The sequence below is a fragment of the Lepidochelys olivacea genome (genome assembly GCF_965140295.1).
Source record: "Lepidochelys olivacea isolate rLepOli2 genome assembly, chromosome: 10".
Classification (NCBI taxonomy): Eukaryota; Metazoa; Chordata; order Testudines; family Cheloniidae; genus Lepidochelys; species Lepidochelys olivacea.
In genome coordinates, this window is record NC_140420.1 from 70191846 (window position 1) to 70208660 (window position 16815).

General features: G+C 46.3%; 1 long non-coding RNA gene across 1 annotated transcript in view; it reads right to left on the reverse strand.

Annotated features, from left to right (window-relative positions):
* Nucleotides 1-6073: 6073 nt before the first annotated feature.
* LOC311527602 overlaps nucleotides 6074-16815 on the reverse strand; it is a 72946-nt gene continuing 62204 nt past the window's right edge. The window contains exon 2 of the long non-coding RNA XR_014713385.1: nucleotides 6074-7304. This is a non-coding gene — a long non-coding RNA (uncharacterized lncRNA). The remainder of the gene's footprint in view (nucleotides 7305-16815) is intronic.

Sequence of the window (16815 nt, forward strand, 5' to 3'; positions counted from 1 at the left end):
TGCCTGCTTGCATGTGGGTCCTGGCTGCTTGGTGGGAAGGGGTGAGGGATGCTGTGTGTGTTTATAAAAACTGTCTCTTTATTAGCCGAAACCTGAGTCTCTCCTAGCAACAAGACTATTGGCCATTTAGTTCTCTGGCCCCAGCGTTTTTCTCTTCTCTTCCCCTTCCTGTTGGGGCGATAGCATCAGCCAAAGAAGACCCTGAAGCTAGGATGTTTCTATGGAAAATTCCATAGTTTTCTAGGATCCTGAAGCTAGGATGTTTCTATGGAAAATTCCTAGGGCTCTGGAACTTGGGCTTTACCTGCAGTATAATTATTGGGATATTTACAGCCCTGGTCCGTAACACTCCTGTCTAAAGATAGGTGTGGCTGCATCATAGCAGTGTATTCGCACTGCTGGCGAGTCTATGCTCTTTTCCAGAATCCCACCTAGCTCCCATGACTTTTAATGCATGGGGAGAATAACTCCCTCTCCCCAGCCCTCCGTGGTGGTTAAAAACGCTGCTTGGGGCATGTTTAATTTATTTGCTTGATTTGTTAAAGGGTTTTTTTTATCCAACCTGAATTCCATCTGTTGCTGATTCTCTCCTCCCTCAAGGCTCTAAAGTCCATCTGGAATGCCTCCCAATACCCTGTGATTTTTATGAACAAAGAGAACTTGATGTTCTTGGCAAACAGCACCAACTTGCTATCCATTTCCTCCACCAAACAATTAGTAAATGTATTATATAGCAATGGGCCCGATATAGACCCCCTAGGCTGGTCCAGTATTAACCTCCCTCTACTCTGAGGAGTGGCCATTTCTCCACTGTTCATTGTTTCCCGTTACTTAACCAGATTTAAATCTATAACAAGACTTTGCCCCTTATCGCAGAGTTATTTAGTCTCCTTAATAGCTCTCTCATAAGAGACTCACTGAAAGCTTTATAAAAACCCAGTAAATGATGTTTTCTGGATCACCTTTCTCTACTGTTTGAGTAACTTAACCAGGGAGCCCTACAAAGTTAGAAAGAGACAATTTTTTCCTTTACAGGATCTGTGTTGGATTGACCCAGTCAGATTAGCTTTATTCAAGTGCTGAGATTTTAGCTTTAAGTCAGTTCTCATGGCCAAATCCTTGGCTGATTTGAGTCAGCATAACTTCAGTGAAGTTAATAGTGCTAGATCTACTCAAACCAGCGGAGGGTCTGGTCCTCAGTCCACTTCTTCTCCACATGGCCTGGTCACCCTGAGTCTTCATGCTTGTTCCAAGCCATTACACCTCCCACTTATGCCCAAGCTCTGTGTAACGCCATGCAGCCTGCTTAGCAAAACTCTCTTGGATTCAGTCACAGCGCAGCCCCCAAGAGGTGCTAACCAGAAACTCAAACCTACGTTGTACCAAATTTCCTTTTGCCTTCAGACTCCTATAAAACTGTACCATGTGTCCTTTGCAAACTGGTATTTGTATGGCCTTATGGATGCTCTTCTGGATGCCCTTGAATTCCACTGAGCAGTGCTCTGCTGAAGTGCCGCAGTAGCTGTGACCTTTCAGCACTCAGAAGTTAAAAGCCGATAGGCAACCATCACACCAGTCTATAAGATTTGCCCTTGTAACATATGGAAACCAAACCCGCTGTGGCAGGACTCAAACCTGCAATCTTCTGAGCTGCCATCAAACACCTTCGCCCTTAGGCCACACAGCTGTTCTGCTTTCAGGTGCTTTATGAAGATGACGAATGTTTCGGCGTTAATTTTCAATCCCAAGCAAATACTTGTGCCTGTTCTTGACTGGTGCCAACACCTCTGTGCACTGAAACTATTCGTGTGTGTGTGTGTGTATGTACACAAGAGCTAGAATTTCTGCCCAGACATTCTAACATCTGTGTGCACTATTTGAACTCTGTGGATGTTTGTGTCTGCAAAGCATGGCGGCATGTATGCCAATATGCGGCTCTGCATGCACTCACGGATCCCTGCTAGAGTCGCTGCTGCAAATTTGGCTGTTTAGGTTTGTTGCCGTCAGTTCCCTAAAGGAAGGTCCCCCTGTATCAGTGAAACACTCCTGCAGGAAAGACTTGGCAAAGACATAGCAATTGCCGTAGTGGATCAGACTCCTGGTGCAGCTGGTCCAGTATCCTGTCTAGGAGAGTGGGCAACACCAGGCGCTCAGAGGAGACAGCAGGAAACCCCACAGTAGTCAGATGTGGGAATAATCTGGTCCTGAGAAAGTGTCCCCCAAACCCCTAATAGTTAGAGACTGGCTTAAGCCATGAAAGCATGAGGCTTTTTATCTCCCTTACAAAACTTATTTAGCATCTACTATTCTAACTCTAAAAAAGAAAAGGAGTACTTGTGTCACCTTAGGGGACACCATCATAGGGCCTAATCACATCAGCCACACTATCAGAGACTTGTTCACCTGCACATCTACCAATGTGATATATGCCATCACGTGCCAGCAATGCCCCTCTGTCATGTACATTGGCCAAACCAAACAGTCTCTACGCAAAAGAATAAATGGACAAAAATCAGATGTCAAGAATTATAACATTCAAAAACCAGTCGGAGAACACTTCAGTCTCTCTGGTCACTGGATTACAGACCTAAAAGTCGCAATCCTTCAACAAAAAAACTTCAAAAACAGACTCCAACGAGAGACTGCTGAATTGGAATTAATTTGCAAACTGGACACCATTAAATTAGGCTTGAATAAAGACTGTGGTGGATGTGTCATTACACAAAGTAAAACTATTTCCCCATGTTTATTCTCCCCCGCCCCACACTGTTCCTCACACATTCTTGTCAACTGCTGGAAATGGCCCACCTTGATTATCACTACAAAAGGGTTTTTTTTCTCTCCTGTTGGTAATAGCTCACCTTACCTGATCACTCTCCTTACAGTCCGTATGGTAACACCCATTGTTTCATGTTTTCTATGTATATAAATCTCCCCACTGTATTTTCCACTGAATGCATCCGATGAAGTGAGCTGTAGCTCACGAAAGCTTATGCTCAAATAAATTTGTTAGTCTCTAAGGTGCCACAGGTACTCCTTTTCTTTTTGCGGATACAGACGAACACAGCTGCTACTCTGAAACCTATTCTAACTCTGGGTAATCCGTGTTAAATATCCAGTCCCTCTTTGAATCTTGCTAAATTCTTAGAGAGAGAAACCTGTGTAATTTCTTCAGTGCCAGCTCTGCTACGTCCTTATTATCTGGCCAGCTTACATAGGTGTCTCTGGCCCCTTCAGAATAGTCTGTGAATTCTCCTCTGAGCGCTCCTCTCCCTTTTCAATGTGTTTGTCTTCAGAAAGCTACTCCTGGGTATATACAGATTTTCTTTGACATTGAGTCGTTGAGATCCTCCTCTCGCTATTGTTCTGGCTACTTCTGCTTCTCCTTTCCGATAATATCCCTGTTACGAGGAGGTGACCCGCTCTGTGCACACAATTCTAGGTGTGGCCCAGGGCCATTTCCTCTGAACTGGCTCCCGGGCTGCGCTGATCAGACTGCCCTCGCTCTGCCCAACTTGCCTGAAAGTGTTTGTTCGGTTGTCTCTGTGTGTTCTGGGGTTCAGTCCTCTCTAACTGTACTCGGTGTTCTCTCCCCAGCGGAGCCCAAATTCCTCTTCTCCTGCTCAGGGGCCATACGCCACAAAACACTGAAGATATTTCCCACTCTCTTTGGTTTTGAGTCTTATTTCTTTCTCTCTCTCCTCACTGACTCGTGTAGTTCATCTGTCTGTCCCGTGCTCTGCCTCTGTCCGGATAATACAGAATTGCATCTCCTATTCCATTTCTGTGTCATATGTAAACTTCATGATGGAGCCAATGAATTTCTGCTTTTTCTAGGTCACTAGCATAGAGGGTGGACAACATTTGTCCTAGCTCTGATCTCTGTGGCAGTGTCCCAGCTCCCTCCCTCCATCCCCCCAGCTTTCATTCTCCAGTTACCTCTGCCTTGGTGCTAATAGCAGCGGTAAATATTTATATTATGGTGGAACCCAAAAACCCCAAATGGGGTTGGTGCCCCATTGTACTGGATGCAAAATACTGTAAACAGGGACAGTCCCTGCCCAGGGCAAATTACAATCCAAAGCCTACAATCACCAGTCTCTATCACTTCAGGTACAATAGTTCTTCCCCTGTCCCCTAGTTGTGGGTCCTGTTCCTTGCCTGGTGTTTATATCAAAAACTTCAACTAAACTTAAGGTAGAAGTTTTCTCCAGCAGCACGTCCTTGACACCCTTATATAACTCTTGGGGGCGGGGAGAGGGCCTCCTCTGTTCTGACTAGTACTTCCTGTACCTTCCCCTCTGCTGATGTCATGCTTACAGGTCTGGAGGGCTCCTAAATCTCCTCTACGGCCCATAAGTCTGGTTGTGTCATTAAGTGCTCTCAGCTGATCGGTGTCTCCTTTTCACTCGATGTACTGATGGCTCTTTGTTTTTCTGTCTCATCTGTCAGAATTCTAGGGCAGATCCCGCCTGGGCCTGCAGCAGCTCTGATTTCCTGGTCCAGGGCAATCCCAATTTCCTTTGTCCTCTCCGGGGAAATGTGTGCTTGGGTTTGATATCTCTTCCCTGCCCTCCTTTGCAAATACTAACTGAGGAAGGAATGTATTGAATTTTTAGCAGCGTGCTCCTTGTGTCAATAATTCCCCCCTCTTGCCTTCTCAAAGGCAGCACCGCTATCTGCTTTGCTGATCTCCTGTTCCTTATTTATTGTTATACAGTTTTCCTTTCATTCTCGTCTCTTCTCTCTTTTATCATTCCCTTTCCTGCTTCTCTCCTGCACCTGAAATTTTTCATCTCTCAGAAGCTGCTTTCTTCTCTGCAGTTACTTTCTGGATGTTGGCCTCTTGCTAGCTTGTGATGTTACTCATAGTACAGCTCTCACTGAAGAGACATTCATTTTATTCTTGGACCCTTTCCATTTTTCCTTTCAGTTCTTTTCCCATCCATTGTTTTAATCAACTCCATTTTCACCCAGCTTTTTGTGTCCTCTTCCAAAAGGCTCCCCTCCCGTCAACTGAAATCCAGATTTGCCCCACTTGGGTTTACAGAGGTTCCATTTACAAATATTAGTCTCTCATGGTCATCATTACTGTACTAGCAGCTCCCCAGTTCTGTCTCCCCAGTTTCTGTGCCATCTGCAGTTCTCCAGCTCAGTCCTAGATTGTTCTCTTTCTAACTCCCTCCCGCCACACGATCTTTAGACTCTCCTCCCGCCATGAGCTGCTTTCTCCCTGGCATTGTTAGGGTTGCTGAAATGGCTTCTCTTCAGGCTCTGGGCTCCAGGTTTCTTCTGAATTTCTCAGATTCAGCTGCAGTCCAGGCTTACGTCTGCGTATGTCTGTGCTTCCAATGTGGACTCAGGGCTTATCTCCACTTACCAGGGGATCGATGTGCAGCGATTGATCCACCAGGGTCGATTTAGCGGGTCTAGTGAAGACCCGCTAAATCGACTGCCGATCACTCTCCCATTGAGTCCGGTACTCCACCGGAACGAGAAGCATAAGGTAAGTTGATGGGGGAGTGTCTTCCGTCAACCCAGCACAGTGTAGGCACCGCAATAAGTCAACTTAAGCTACGTCAACTCCAACTACGTTATGCATGTAGCTGGAGTTGAGTAACTTTGGTCAATTTAGCCCCGTAGTGTAAACCTGCCCGCAGATTACTGACTTCTGTTGTCTTCAACCCTAGCACCCGGGCGACAGTAAACCAGATGTGTCTGTCAAGCTGTCTCAGGTGACTCAAGAGTGTGAGTACCAACCTCAGAGCAGACTGTTCAGAAGAAGGGCACAAGCCCAAATTGGTTGTGAGTTATATGCTTAGATTTCACCAACCAATTATCAAGTGTAAACTCCTCAGGCACTGTAACAGCCTTCACATGGAGTCACAGACAGACCCTTCGGGTACTCTGTTCTATCTTGCCCCCCAGGTGAGCCTGCCTTTATGATAGATGATTCCTTACACCAAAAATCACAACAGTATTCAAGTTACTCCTAGTCCCAAAGGACCATTCACTTACCCCAGGTCAATTGTACCTTAGATCTCACACCAAACACAACACTTGTAGCCAGTCCTATAATAAACTATCTAAAGATTTATTAAGTAGGAAAAGGAAATGGGAGTTATTTACAGGGTTAAAGCAGGTAAACATATATACACACAAATGAGTTCCAATCTTAAGTTTCAAAAAGTAATAGAAGCTTCTATGATAAGCAAGCTCTCTGTGTCCTTTAGGGCTAACTCAGGGGGATCTTTTGGTTATGCTTAGTAATCTTTGCCCTTCAGACTCCAAGCAGCATAAAACTACAGTTCCTCCTTGTGAAGGGTTTTTATTCCTTCCCCCCCTTCTGCTTCGAGTTGCAAACTCGGCTAATGGGAGGAATTCACTTGCACCTTTCCTCTTCCTGAGGTGTGGGGGAAAGCAACCAACAAACCCTTTTGTCCACTGATGTTCTGCAATAGTTCGTCTGCTGTTGATGGGCCTTTTTTGTCAGGCAGGACATAACACCTGTTGGAGACTAGTATTTTACACTAGATAATGCTTCGCTCCTGTCTGGTGATTTCCACAGTCACAGAGGCTTGCAATGCAAACACTCAAATATTACCGGGAGACAGATGTTATAAGTGAGATTAATGCAAGCAGCAATTTACAAGCATTCCATGAAGTCTATACCCTCAGGACATTTTTTTTATCATTCTAATCCCTGTTTTAACAGTAAGCCAGGCTGATTCCAGCTCTGTGTTTGTCAGGATCCAAGTGAGGCATGGGGACCTTGGTATAGGCTGGCACCTGGTTTGCCAGCATCACAGAGTCTCGGACATGTGACTGCACACCAGACTCTAACACTTCTGCCTAGTGTGCCCCCCCACTCTCATGTGACTAATTCTCTTTCCGTGGCTAGGGTGAGGGGTGTGCTACAGGGCTTCTCGGTGCAGGCTCCACACACTACATGCTTGTCCCACATCCTCACAGACAGTCTGGCTGCTAGGTTTGCCTTCTCTCTTAGATGGCTGCATTTACAACAGCTTCTGTTGGTTGCTCCCTCTTCCGTCCCATGCACTGGGGTAGTGGTCATCTCTCTAAAAGTGTCCAATCTTCTACATGCTCTGCCTGGCACTTCTGAAGGTCAGCGCTGTGCTTAGTGTGGTGCTTGACCCATCATCAGCACCTATGGCAGGTGCCACTGGGTATCTTTCTTTAGGTAGTATCTGATCCTGGACTAGTTCTCTGTTCCAGGGTTCCCCTCCACATTGCAGGTCTTGTCCCTCTAGCATGTGGCTCCTTAGAAACTGGAGAGAACAGAGCTGAAAGGGAAGAAGAGAGAACGGATAAGAGTCACTGTAATGTCTCCTGTAACTTGCCTCAGATAGTCCACGTCGGATGCCGATGCCACCAGTAGGTGCTTCCCTTTGGGGATCTCAGCATACACACCCACCACCAGCAGAAAGGCAAACTGTGAATAACCTGGTGCACAATCCATACCACCACTGAAGTTCAACATTCTGGCCCAGCCCTTGGTGTGAATCCCCAAACCAGCACAGATGGAGAGCTGCTGGTTCTAAAGTCTGATTCCTTGCCTTGACTCTGGGCCCTAAAAAACCATTGCCCTTGGCCCAGTCTCCATTAGTTCGACTCTATCATCCCACAAGGGGCAGAGTGCCTCCTTCTCCCACTGGAGTGGGATGATCACCGAGGTCCAATCCTGGGTACCTGGGCCCTGCAGCCAGGATCATTCTGATGTGCCGCACTCAAGCATTTCTAAGAATGAATTCTAAGTGCCTGAATCCCTACCGGACTGAGCCAGGGAGCCCTTCTCTGCTGGCTTCCTCTCTATGCTAGAAGCCCCATTTTCTGTTGCCTCTAGAAGATCATCGCATGGAAGGCTTGTGGTCTGTTAGAGCTGAGCTGCAGCAACATGAAAGGAAGGCTCTGGCATGCCTGTTTGTGAGAAACATGCCACACCCTGTTCATTTTGTGGGGGGGTTGTTGTGTTGTTTATTTATCCGTTGCATTAAGGAGAGGTTCTGAAAAGGGATACAGCAAGCTCTGCATATTGCACCACAAGCCTGATCATCAGGCACATTAAAATTCCAAGACAGCTCCTGACAAAGTCTCTCTGTGCTGTGAAAGGTGGCTTGGAAATGCTGGGGAGCTGTGACAGGCAGGCGCACAGGCAGACAAAGAACTCACTGTGTCAGTCTCTGTCTGCTCCAGGAGGAGAAAAAACACATGCTCCCCCACACCGATGCACATCCCACTAACCGTCACGCGCACACACGCAGGCCTTCGCACGCGCACACCCGCACAACATCATGAGAAGAGCTTGCTAACACAGCCTGGAAATGTAAGGCCCCAGGAGAAAGGGAGAACAGGCACACACCGCAGTAAACATTGTCATGCAAGTATGCATGCGCACACTCATGCACACACAACTTGGAGCCCAGCCGGCTTTCTTTTCATGGGAAGGAGCACAGCCAATGACCACTGAAAAAGCAAATTCCTCTCCAACCATGTGTAGGAGAGCAGTGTGTGTGTTCTAAGAAGGATTCTCTGTCTGGGCTTTACCACTAGGACTGAATCAAAGCCCGCTGCACGCCTGCAGGGTGGGTAGTCTAATCACCATTTTACCAATGGGGAGGCTGAGGCCTTAGGGCCCCATCGAAGGTCACCTGGTGAGTCAAGTGCAGAATCAGGAATGGAACCCCAGCGTCTCATTCTAACCAATGGATGGACTTCCTCTCGAGTGACTGTCTGACTCAAAGTTAGGGGTGTGGGTGTGTGCGGAAGGGTGGGATCTACGGGAATATGCCATCAGGCTAATGCAAAGCCAAATGCTGATATTCCCTTCCATTCCTACAGGGCCCTTCATCCCAGACACCTGCGTTAGCAGGTGAATTACAGAGCTCTCTTGCCCTGCTGCTCTGTGGGGGCGGGGAAGCAGCTATCCTGCACCAATGAGCCACACAGGAGCAGGGTTTTTTTAGAAGGGCAGGGGAAGTCTCCAATTCAGACTCTGGGGGATTTTGTGGTAGGAAAAGAGAGCTCAGTAGAACAGGAATGTGATCATTTCTCCATAGTTGTGCGGAGCTGGTGGATCCACATTTGCCCGTATAATGGGGCTACATACTGTGTGTGGCCCTATAATGGGGCCACATGCTGCCCCCTCTCAGGGTTATACAGTCCTCAAAGGCCTCCTTTTTTCCCTTCTGAAGCCTAAAGAAGCTGCAGTTATGGTGTTTCACCACTAGGTGCCGCTGTGGCAAAGCTGTAAAAAGCAGGTCAGGCCTGTTCTGACCTGTTTGGCGGCTGCTAACATTGCAGGTGTCTCCTTGTACGTTTTATTTATTTCTATTTTTCTTATTTTGTCTGAAATCCTCCCAAACTGAAAAAGCTGGTCTGAATATTAAACTGTGCTCCGAGATTAGACTGTGCATGCGGTGGGGTGGGCATGTCACACGAGATCAAGTGGGGGCTTGAGCCTGGGCAGACAAGGGGATGGCTGGGCGGGTTGGGGGAGGGAATCACACATGCTTCCCCTTCCAGCACAGGGCTCAGAGAATTCAACCTGGCTTCTTATTCTTCTCCCCTATCCCCAAAGGAAATGGATTAGAGTTCTCTAGACTGGGGTCTGTGCGCCCCTGTAATTGAAAGGCAGGTAGATGCCCTTCAGCAAATGTGTCCCCTACCAGAGATCCCAGCCACCCAGTCACTGGCTGCCCTGCAGGAAGGGGCAAGGATGAGAGGCTAACATGCTGATGATGCTTAGCTCTGGGTCTCCTTTCCTTTGGGGCTGGTGCTGTTTCCTTGCTCCCCTAATGTCTGGCACAAGGTGGATGGGTCCTGGTGAAGGCCAGCAGGTTTAGATGCCATCAAGAGAAGGCGGAGGAGTTGCTGATTGCCATGGGGAGGCATTCGGAGGGCCTGGCAAAGTCTGTATCTGCTCTCTTGGTCGAGGGAGGCTGTGGTTCAGGATCTCGCCCACAGCTGCGATGGCTAGAAATTCCCCCATCAACGGATGACTGGCCAAGAGAGCCTCCCTTCCTCTCGAAAGCAGGCCTTAGGCCTGTCACTCACCTCTTGTGCTGCAGCGTACTCCATCCGTCCTCAAAGGCCACTCGGAAGCCTTTGAGGAGGGAAGACTGGTGTGAGCAAAGGATCAGGCAGACACTACCGTGCATGGGTCTTTTGTAAATACCTACATAGACATGAGCTGGTCTCCATTCTCTGCACCATCTGCCTGTTCAGTGCTCTGTTGAATTCCGTGGTGAGTAGCTCTGGTTGACAATGCCCTTAAGTGGACTTGTCCTCTCTGCCCTGCCTGCTGCGTTTCCCTTTGTGTTGCCTTAAGGATGCTGTTCATGGAAGACAAGGCTGGAACCAACAGGTCCCAAGTACAGCCATCAGTGCTTGTGGACAGGGATGGACTTAGGGACAAGTGACTGCCAGGGGTGCTTTGGGTTTTTTGGGAGGGTGCCGGGCTTAGGGTGCTGTTTTTGTTGTTTGCAACATTTGAAGTAAAATGTTTCAGGTATTCTGTATTGTGGATTCATTTCTCACTAAGAGAATTTAAAAGTTTCTGTAAGCATAGAGGAAGCTAATTTTTTGTATTTGCTTATATACGGCATGAATAAATACAGATTTACAGATCCTAGTGTGCAAATTTATCATCTTATAGAACAGGGATAAATCATGCATGCAAATCGTGCGTCCAAGTCGTGAAGTGAGCTACAAATGCAATAAAAAATAAGATATTCTAAAGTTCAGTGGCACCATTTGGTCTAGGGCCAGCCCTGCCTCTGGATCCCTGAGAGATGGGACTCTAGGGGATTTACTAGGGTGCCAGGGCCATCCACAGAGAAGCTAATGGTGCTGCATAGTGCATCTGTCTGATGGGGCTTTGGTGGGTCCAGGGTAGGGTGGGATTCTGCTGTGGAGGTGAGCAATTCCCCTATACACTAGGTAGCATGCCGGGGAATAAACCCTTCCTTCCTACCCTCCCCCAAGTAGTGACTTCATGATTTGACCCAGATGGCATTTTGCTTTTCCATTGTGTAAATTGGATGTTGCTCTGATTGTTAGTTTGGAAAAATGGGCGATTTCCTGGTATTTGCAGAGTAAAATTGACCCCTTCTGGGTCTGCCTGAGTCCTCATAGAGGACAGGCTGTGGTCTGGAGATTAACGCTGTTGCTGGCCCAGGTTCCATGATCCAGTCTAATCCTAAAGCAGTCTGACCCATGTCCAGCACTCCCTGCTGCCTTCATGGCTCAGCTCCATCCCCAGCAAACAGCTCGTTCTCTCTCTAGGCTAGATCCTGCTCACTATACTACGTGTGCAGCAGGGGTGGCAGGCCTGTCGCTGGGAGCAGAATCGTCTTCCCGGTCTCGGTGTCACTTTGTCTCTACACACTGGTGAGGGGAGGACACCAACTCAGCCCACTCTTGCATCCCTGAGGCCTTTCCCCCCCCCCCCATATTGTATGCCTCTTCCTGTCCCCTCAGCCTCCTATTTACCTGCCAAATCCTCAGCACAGATCCTCAGCACAAACGCCAAAGGAGGCCCTCAGCTCCTAAAAGAGTCACATAGCCGAGCCCTGTGGAGACTGTGCTCTCCAGCTCAGGAAGGCTTCACTTCTGCCCTTTCCTCAGTGCCACACCAAGCAACAGCAACGCTGCCTCGCCTGCATTGCTGAAGGGAAACCACCACATCTCCTTCCGTATGCACGTCCCTTTGGCTCTTGCCCCCTACGTCAAACTGACAGCAGTCACAACGCACCCAAATCATCCCCCCACTTCACCTCTTCTGCAGAACTGAGCCCACTAAAAGCCCCATTCCAGATTGATGCTCACTACGTCCAGTCCCTGATTCTGCACACACCCGTGTGGCATTACTCACGTGCGTAGCTCTATTAAACTCAGAAGAGGAAAGTTGCACCCATGTTGGAAGGATCAGGTCCTAAATCTGGGATCCTTTGGGATGACAAGCATTCTAAAACTGTAGGGCAACAGGATTCTTTTGAAACCCCTCAGTACTAAGTTCTTGGCGGGCTAAGATAAAAGAGGAAGATTCTCGTCTTTCCTTGCTAATAAAGTCTGGCTGGAATGACACAGTATAATCAGTGTTTACCTGGGAGTTTACATACAGTTTATTGTAATTATAGTTTCAATTCCTGCTTTTGCTTTTTTTTAAAACCTCTATTTTTCAATCAGTAAAAGTAAATACTATTTTCAGCCCAATGCAATTCTTCCACTCCCGTGGCCACACACAGCAAGGAGAGAGATTCCATTTGTGAGCTGTGCAATTGAGCATAGACAGAGCCTGATGACTGCAGGGTGTTAGCAAAGTGAGAGCAGCCTCAGAAAGCTGAGGGCCTGATTCTCCCCTGGCATGTCTCAATGTAAATCGTGAGGGATTGCACTGGAAGCAGCGAGGCTACCGGTGTAAGTGAAATGAGCATCAGCCTCAGAAACTGCTTTCCCATCATGCCTGCTTCTTTTAAAAAACATTGGGCTTTTTCATCGGAGACATTAGGGAACAGAGAAAAGCCTTTGAGGTCTCACATAGACTCTTTCCTGGATGGTAAAGGATTGTTCCTTACTGTATGTTAACTTGGGACCAAAAAACAGGTTTGTGGTTCAAAAGACTGAATTTTTTCCTTCTCCTAAAGGTGTATTTTATTTGGAATAAAGGGTCTTCGGCCTGTCATCCCTTCTCCCCACTGGAGCTCTGTGTCACATACATACTCCGTCAGTCATTTTTATAGGACAAACTATGCCCGTTAATTCACACTGACCCAGATGCATATCCAAAATGTTGGGGTCACTTTTAAGCCAAACTTGGCTACTAAACTGACATGCTGAATTTCCTGTTTTATGTCTTATTATTAGTGCACAGATCCTTCCAAAGGGGATGGGAACTCTGACCTGAGAATGAAACTGATCAGCATGCCACAGGGAGGTACAAAACACCTTCATGCCTAAAACACAAAGAATAACATTTGGAAGTTTTGTGTGTAGCCCAGGGCAAGGGAGGGAGGTACAAAAAGCAAACTCTTCTTCCTTACAGGCCTTAAAAGCCTTCCTCCACTCCACAGAAATATTATCTATCTGAGGGTTTTCTATACTGCTGATCACCATCGTATCTAAGCACTAAGCATTTAATTACTCAGGCAAAGATTCAAGAAAACCAAAACCATTACAAAAAACAACCCTGTACAGCAATGCTTTACTCAGCTCAGTGCTGCTTACCTTCCCCAGCCTTTGCTATATATTACCTGTTTAGGATCGCAATCCCGCACACATTACTTCTGTGAGTACACCTTGTGTGCGAGTAGTCTCATGGACTTCAACGAGGCAACTCGTCCAAAACAGGGCTTGTGGAATATGTCCGTAGGAAGTAAGTTGTTGTCCTCTTTGGTTGCAACCTTTGATTGCTCACTGTCAGTGCTATAGAAATCATAAATCTATAGTTTTACTTCTACATGTTTGGCTGTTTTTCACTATACCAGAAAAAAGGCAACTTTCCTAGCAGGTGAAAATAGGCAAAATTTTGCCAGGGCAGAAATGTCTGAAAAAAATAGATGATTTATTCAGAGTTTAAAAACAAAACCAAAAACGATGTGTGTCAGGGAGGAAAAATATATATACCCATTGCCCAAACTTGCAAATTCTTGTGACAAATCTTAGAGCAAAACCAGATCAGGCTGTTCTCAGTTTTAGCAGGTAATATCGCACCTTTCCGGTGTCCCTCATTTCAAAAGACAGCAGTTGTTTTAGTCCCAGAATTTCCTGTGTTCCATACAGATTTGATGCCCCGATTCTTATTGTTGAAAATGTATTGACATCAGAAATAAAGAATCATGACGTGGAGTTCAGAAAGGAGAGTAACTTACACTAAAGGCTCTCTGAGCTTTTTAAGTTTCCTGCATGAATAATGTTTTGTGTGTGTCCTCCTTATTTGGATCTTTTTCACTCATTGTGTTCCATATGCGGCTTTTGCCAGGCTGAAAGGTATGGACGATATAGTCCTGTGATTTTCAGTACAGCAGAAAACAGGAAGAGGAGGATATCAATGATAGATGATCCTTTTCACAATGTCTTCTGATTCCATATAGATTTCTGACCATACCAAGGAGAAAGAAAATTGCAGCTCCTCTCTTTAAGCATTTTAAAAATATGCTATTTCCTTTTTTTCTTTTCTTGGACAACTATGCTCTTCTTATTGTCCTTGTGTGTCTTAACAGACCCTCTCAAAAGAGCCTATCCAGCTCAGCTTGTTTCCCCTTTTTTAAGAATTAGATGTTTAAAACAATCACACAAAATATTTATCATTTGGAACAAAGACATTTTTTTTTTTTCAGTTTGGTTTAAATTCTGTTTTCCAGGCTTTTATCTTTTCACTCCAAATTTCAGTGACAATAATCAGATTTTGATTGACATTAAAATTTATTGTCACACTGTAGCTGTTTAATAAATCATGTCTGCTTTTTAGTTGTATAAATGCTCCATCGTTAGCTACCCTGTTGCTTATTTCAAGGGAAAGAGTCCTTTGTGAAGGCCAACTTCAACATGCTTAGCATGAGACAGGACCGTCTTTTGTGCAGAGAGAGGGCTGAGAGCTAGTTGCATGTTTGTACTGATTTACACAAATTGACAAGATCCGATTTGTTTTAAAATTTACCCTATCTTATTTGAAGGCATATAAAGTACTTGTGAGCGCCTACAAGAGAGAGAGGTTAGTCTCTATTCAGCCATCAGAGAACCACTTGCTTGCCAGATTTACTATTTTATTTTTTTAAATCGGGAAAGCAGTTTGGGTTAACTTTGTTTCATCATTCAGGCCAAACCCACTTGAAAGGGGCAGAATGGGGGAATGCCTCAAATGTGGATCACAAAGTCTGGAGAGGTTAATTTGAGGGGTTGTTTTTAATTTTGCTTGCATTAAATTTGAATTAATTTTGCTCCTTCTTTATCTTAGACTCCTGGAAAATGAAAGAAATATCGACTTATTTTACTGAGCTTTAAAAAACACCTCCCTCCTCAAAATAAATATTAACAAACTGGCCAGAGTGGATTTCCGAATCTCTTACGGCAACGTGTGTGTGTTCTCGTCATTGTCTGATTGGAATGCGGTTTCATCGGCGTCCTTACTCCTTTGGAGCTGGGGTTGGAAGCAATGCGTTATTTAGTGACATGGTGCTGTGGCCAAAATTCTGAAGAGCCCAGCATCCTCAGCCAGGCCCCGATCTTCCAAAGAGCTCTGCCCATTTGGGCGCTTGGCCCTTTTGAAAAATGTATCTCAGTGAGAGCTGCTGAGTATGGGGCACGGTGTCTCATTATGGGCCTGATCCAAAGTCTTTTCAAGTCAATAGAAAGACTCCCATTGACCGCAGTGGACCTTCCATCAGGCCCTGTGAGCACAAGTGGAGAGAATTCGAACCGACCAGAGAGATGAGGCTGCTGCAGGCACAGTACTGGGCCGTGCGTCGTTCACAGGAGGGCGGTACTGCTCATGCCATTCAAAGAAGGGCTGATCTTGCTCCTGTTGAAGTCAGTGGTTTAAGTGAAGGTAGAATTTGGCCTGTGCTGCTCAAACCCGGGGAAGAGTGATTTCTTCTGGGGGATGTGAATTCTCCAGATAACGGAGAGTACAATGAGTACCTGAACCTGGAGAGTACAATGCTCCACAGCATGGCCCTGCTGTCCCATCACCTGGGCTGTGCTCAAGGGGGTTGTACATTGGGGAGCAGGATCGGGCCCCTCAGCTCTGCCATTCTGCTCTCCCTATGTGCATGAAGTGTCTGGCATGTACAACAAGAGTGGAATATTGGCGTGGATAATGGAGCTAGACGACACAATGGGCCCTCTGTGCAGCCGGTCCCTCTCTTCCTTACAGCAGGAAGGCTGGAGGAAAGGACAAAGTAAAATAAAAACAATGTACTATACCTGCTCCCCGCTCTCTGGGGCAGGAGGCATTTCAAGCTACTTCCCCTACTCTTGCACCACAAGATCAGCCGTGATTTTGTCTGGGAGGGTGGAATTTCACTATATTGGAGGCAAAGAAAATGCACTCACCCAGGGGAGAAATAAATTTACAAACCTACTTCAGACTCGTGCCTATTTCATTGAGAATTTGCTCTGCTCAAACTATGCCAGCTTTAGAGACCCATGAGTTATCTGGGCCAACACACCACTCCCAGCCTGGCCCTAGGTAAGTAGGCATTTGGGCCATGGCAAGAAAACATCTTTGCCCCTCCCGTAAGATAGCTGTCTGATTCCCATGGTCTGGTTCTGATGCACAATCCAAAGAGACACCTGACTTAGAGTGGACAGTATCCACTGGAGCTTAGGACACTGTGCAGCAAATAATTTATCTGAATATAGTGCTTTATTTTTCTTATTTAAAAACCACCTGCAAACAGATGTCTTTTGACTATCATTATATGTCCTTGTTCAGACTTGTTTCAGCTACTAGCTTGGACCATCTGTAGCTATCTGATGTTATCAGGGGCATATGATCTTGTTTCAGCTCCGGAATTGGAGGTCTGGAACTTTATACATTGGGCAAGCATTTCCAGCATGCAGAGCAAATAGCCCATAGTGACGCCCAGTTCCCTTTGTTCGTGGTTAGAGGTGTTGCACAGACAGCAGCTGTTCCCCCAACATTTGTGTGAACAAAGATCCATTTGCATGGGTGTTCAGAGAAAAAAGTGAAACATGCGTGTGAATGTGGACAAGATGGAAGAGCGATTGAGAGTTGATGCAATGCGTTTGAATAATTTCCCCTGCTATTCACCCATCACCCGAGGCCTCCTGGGC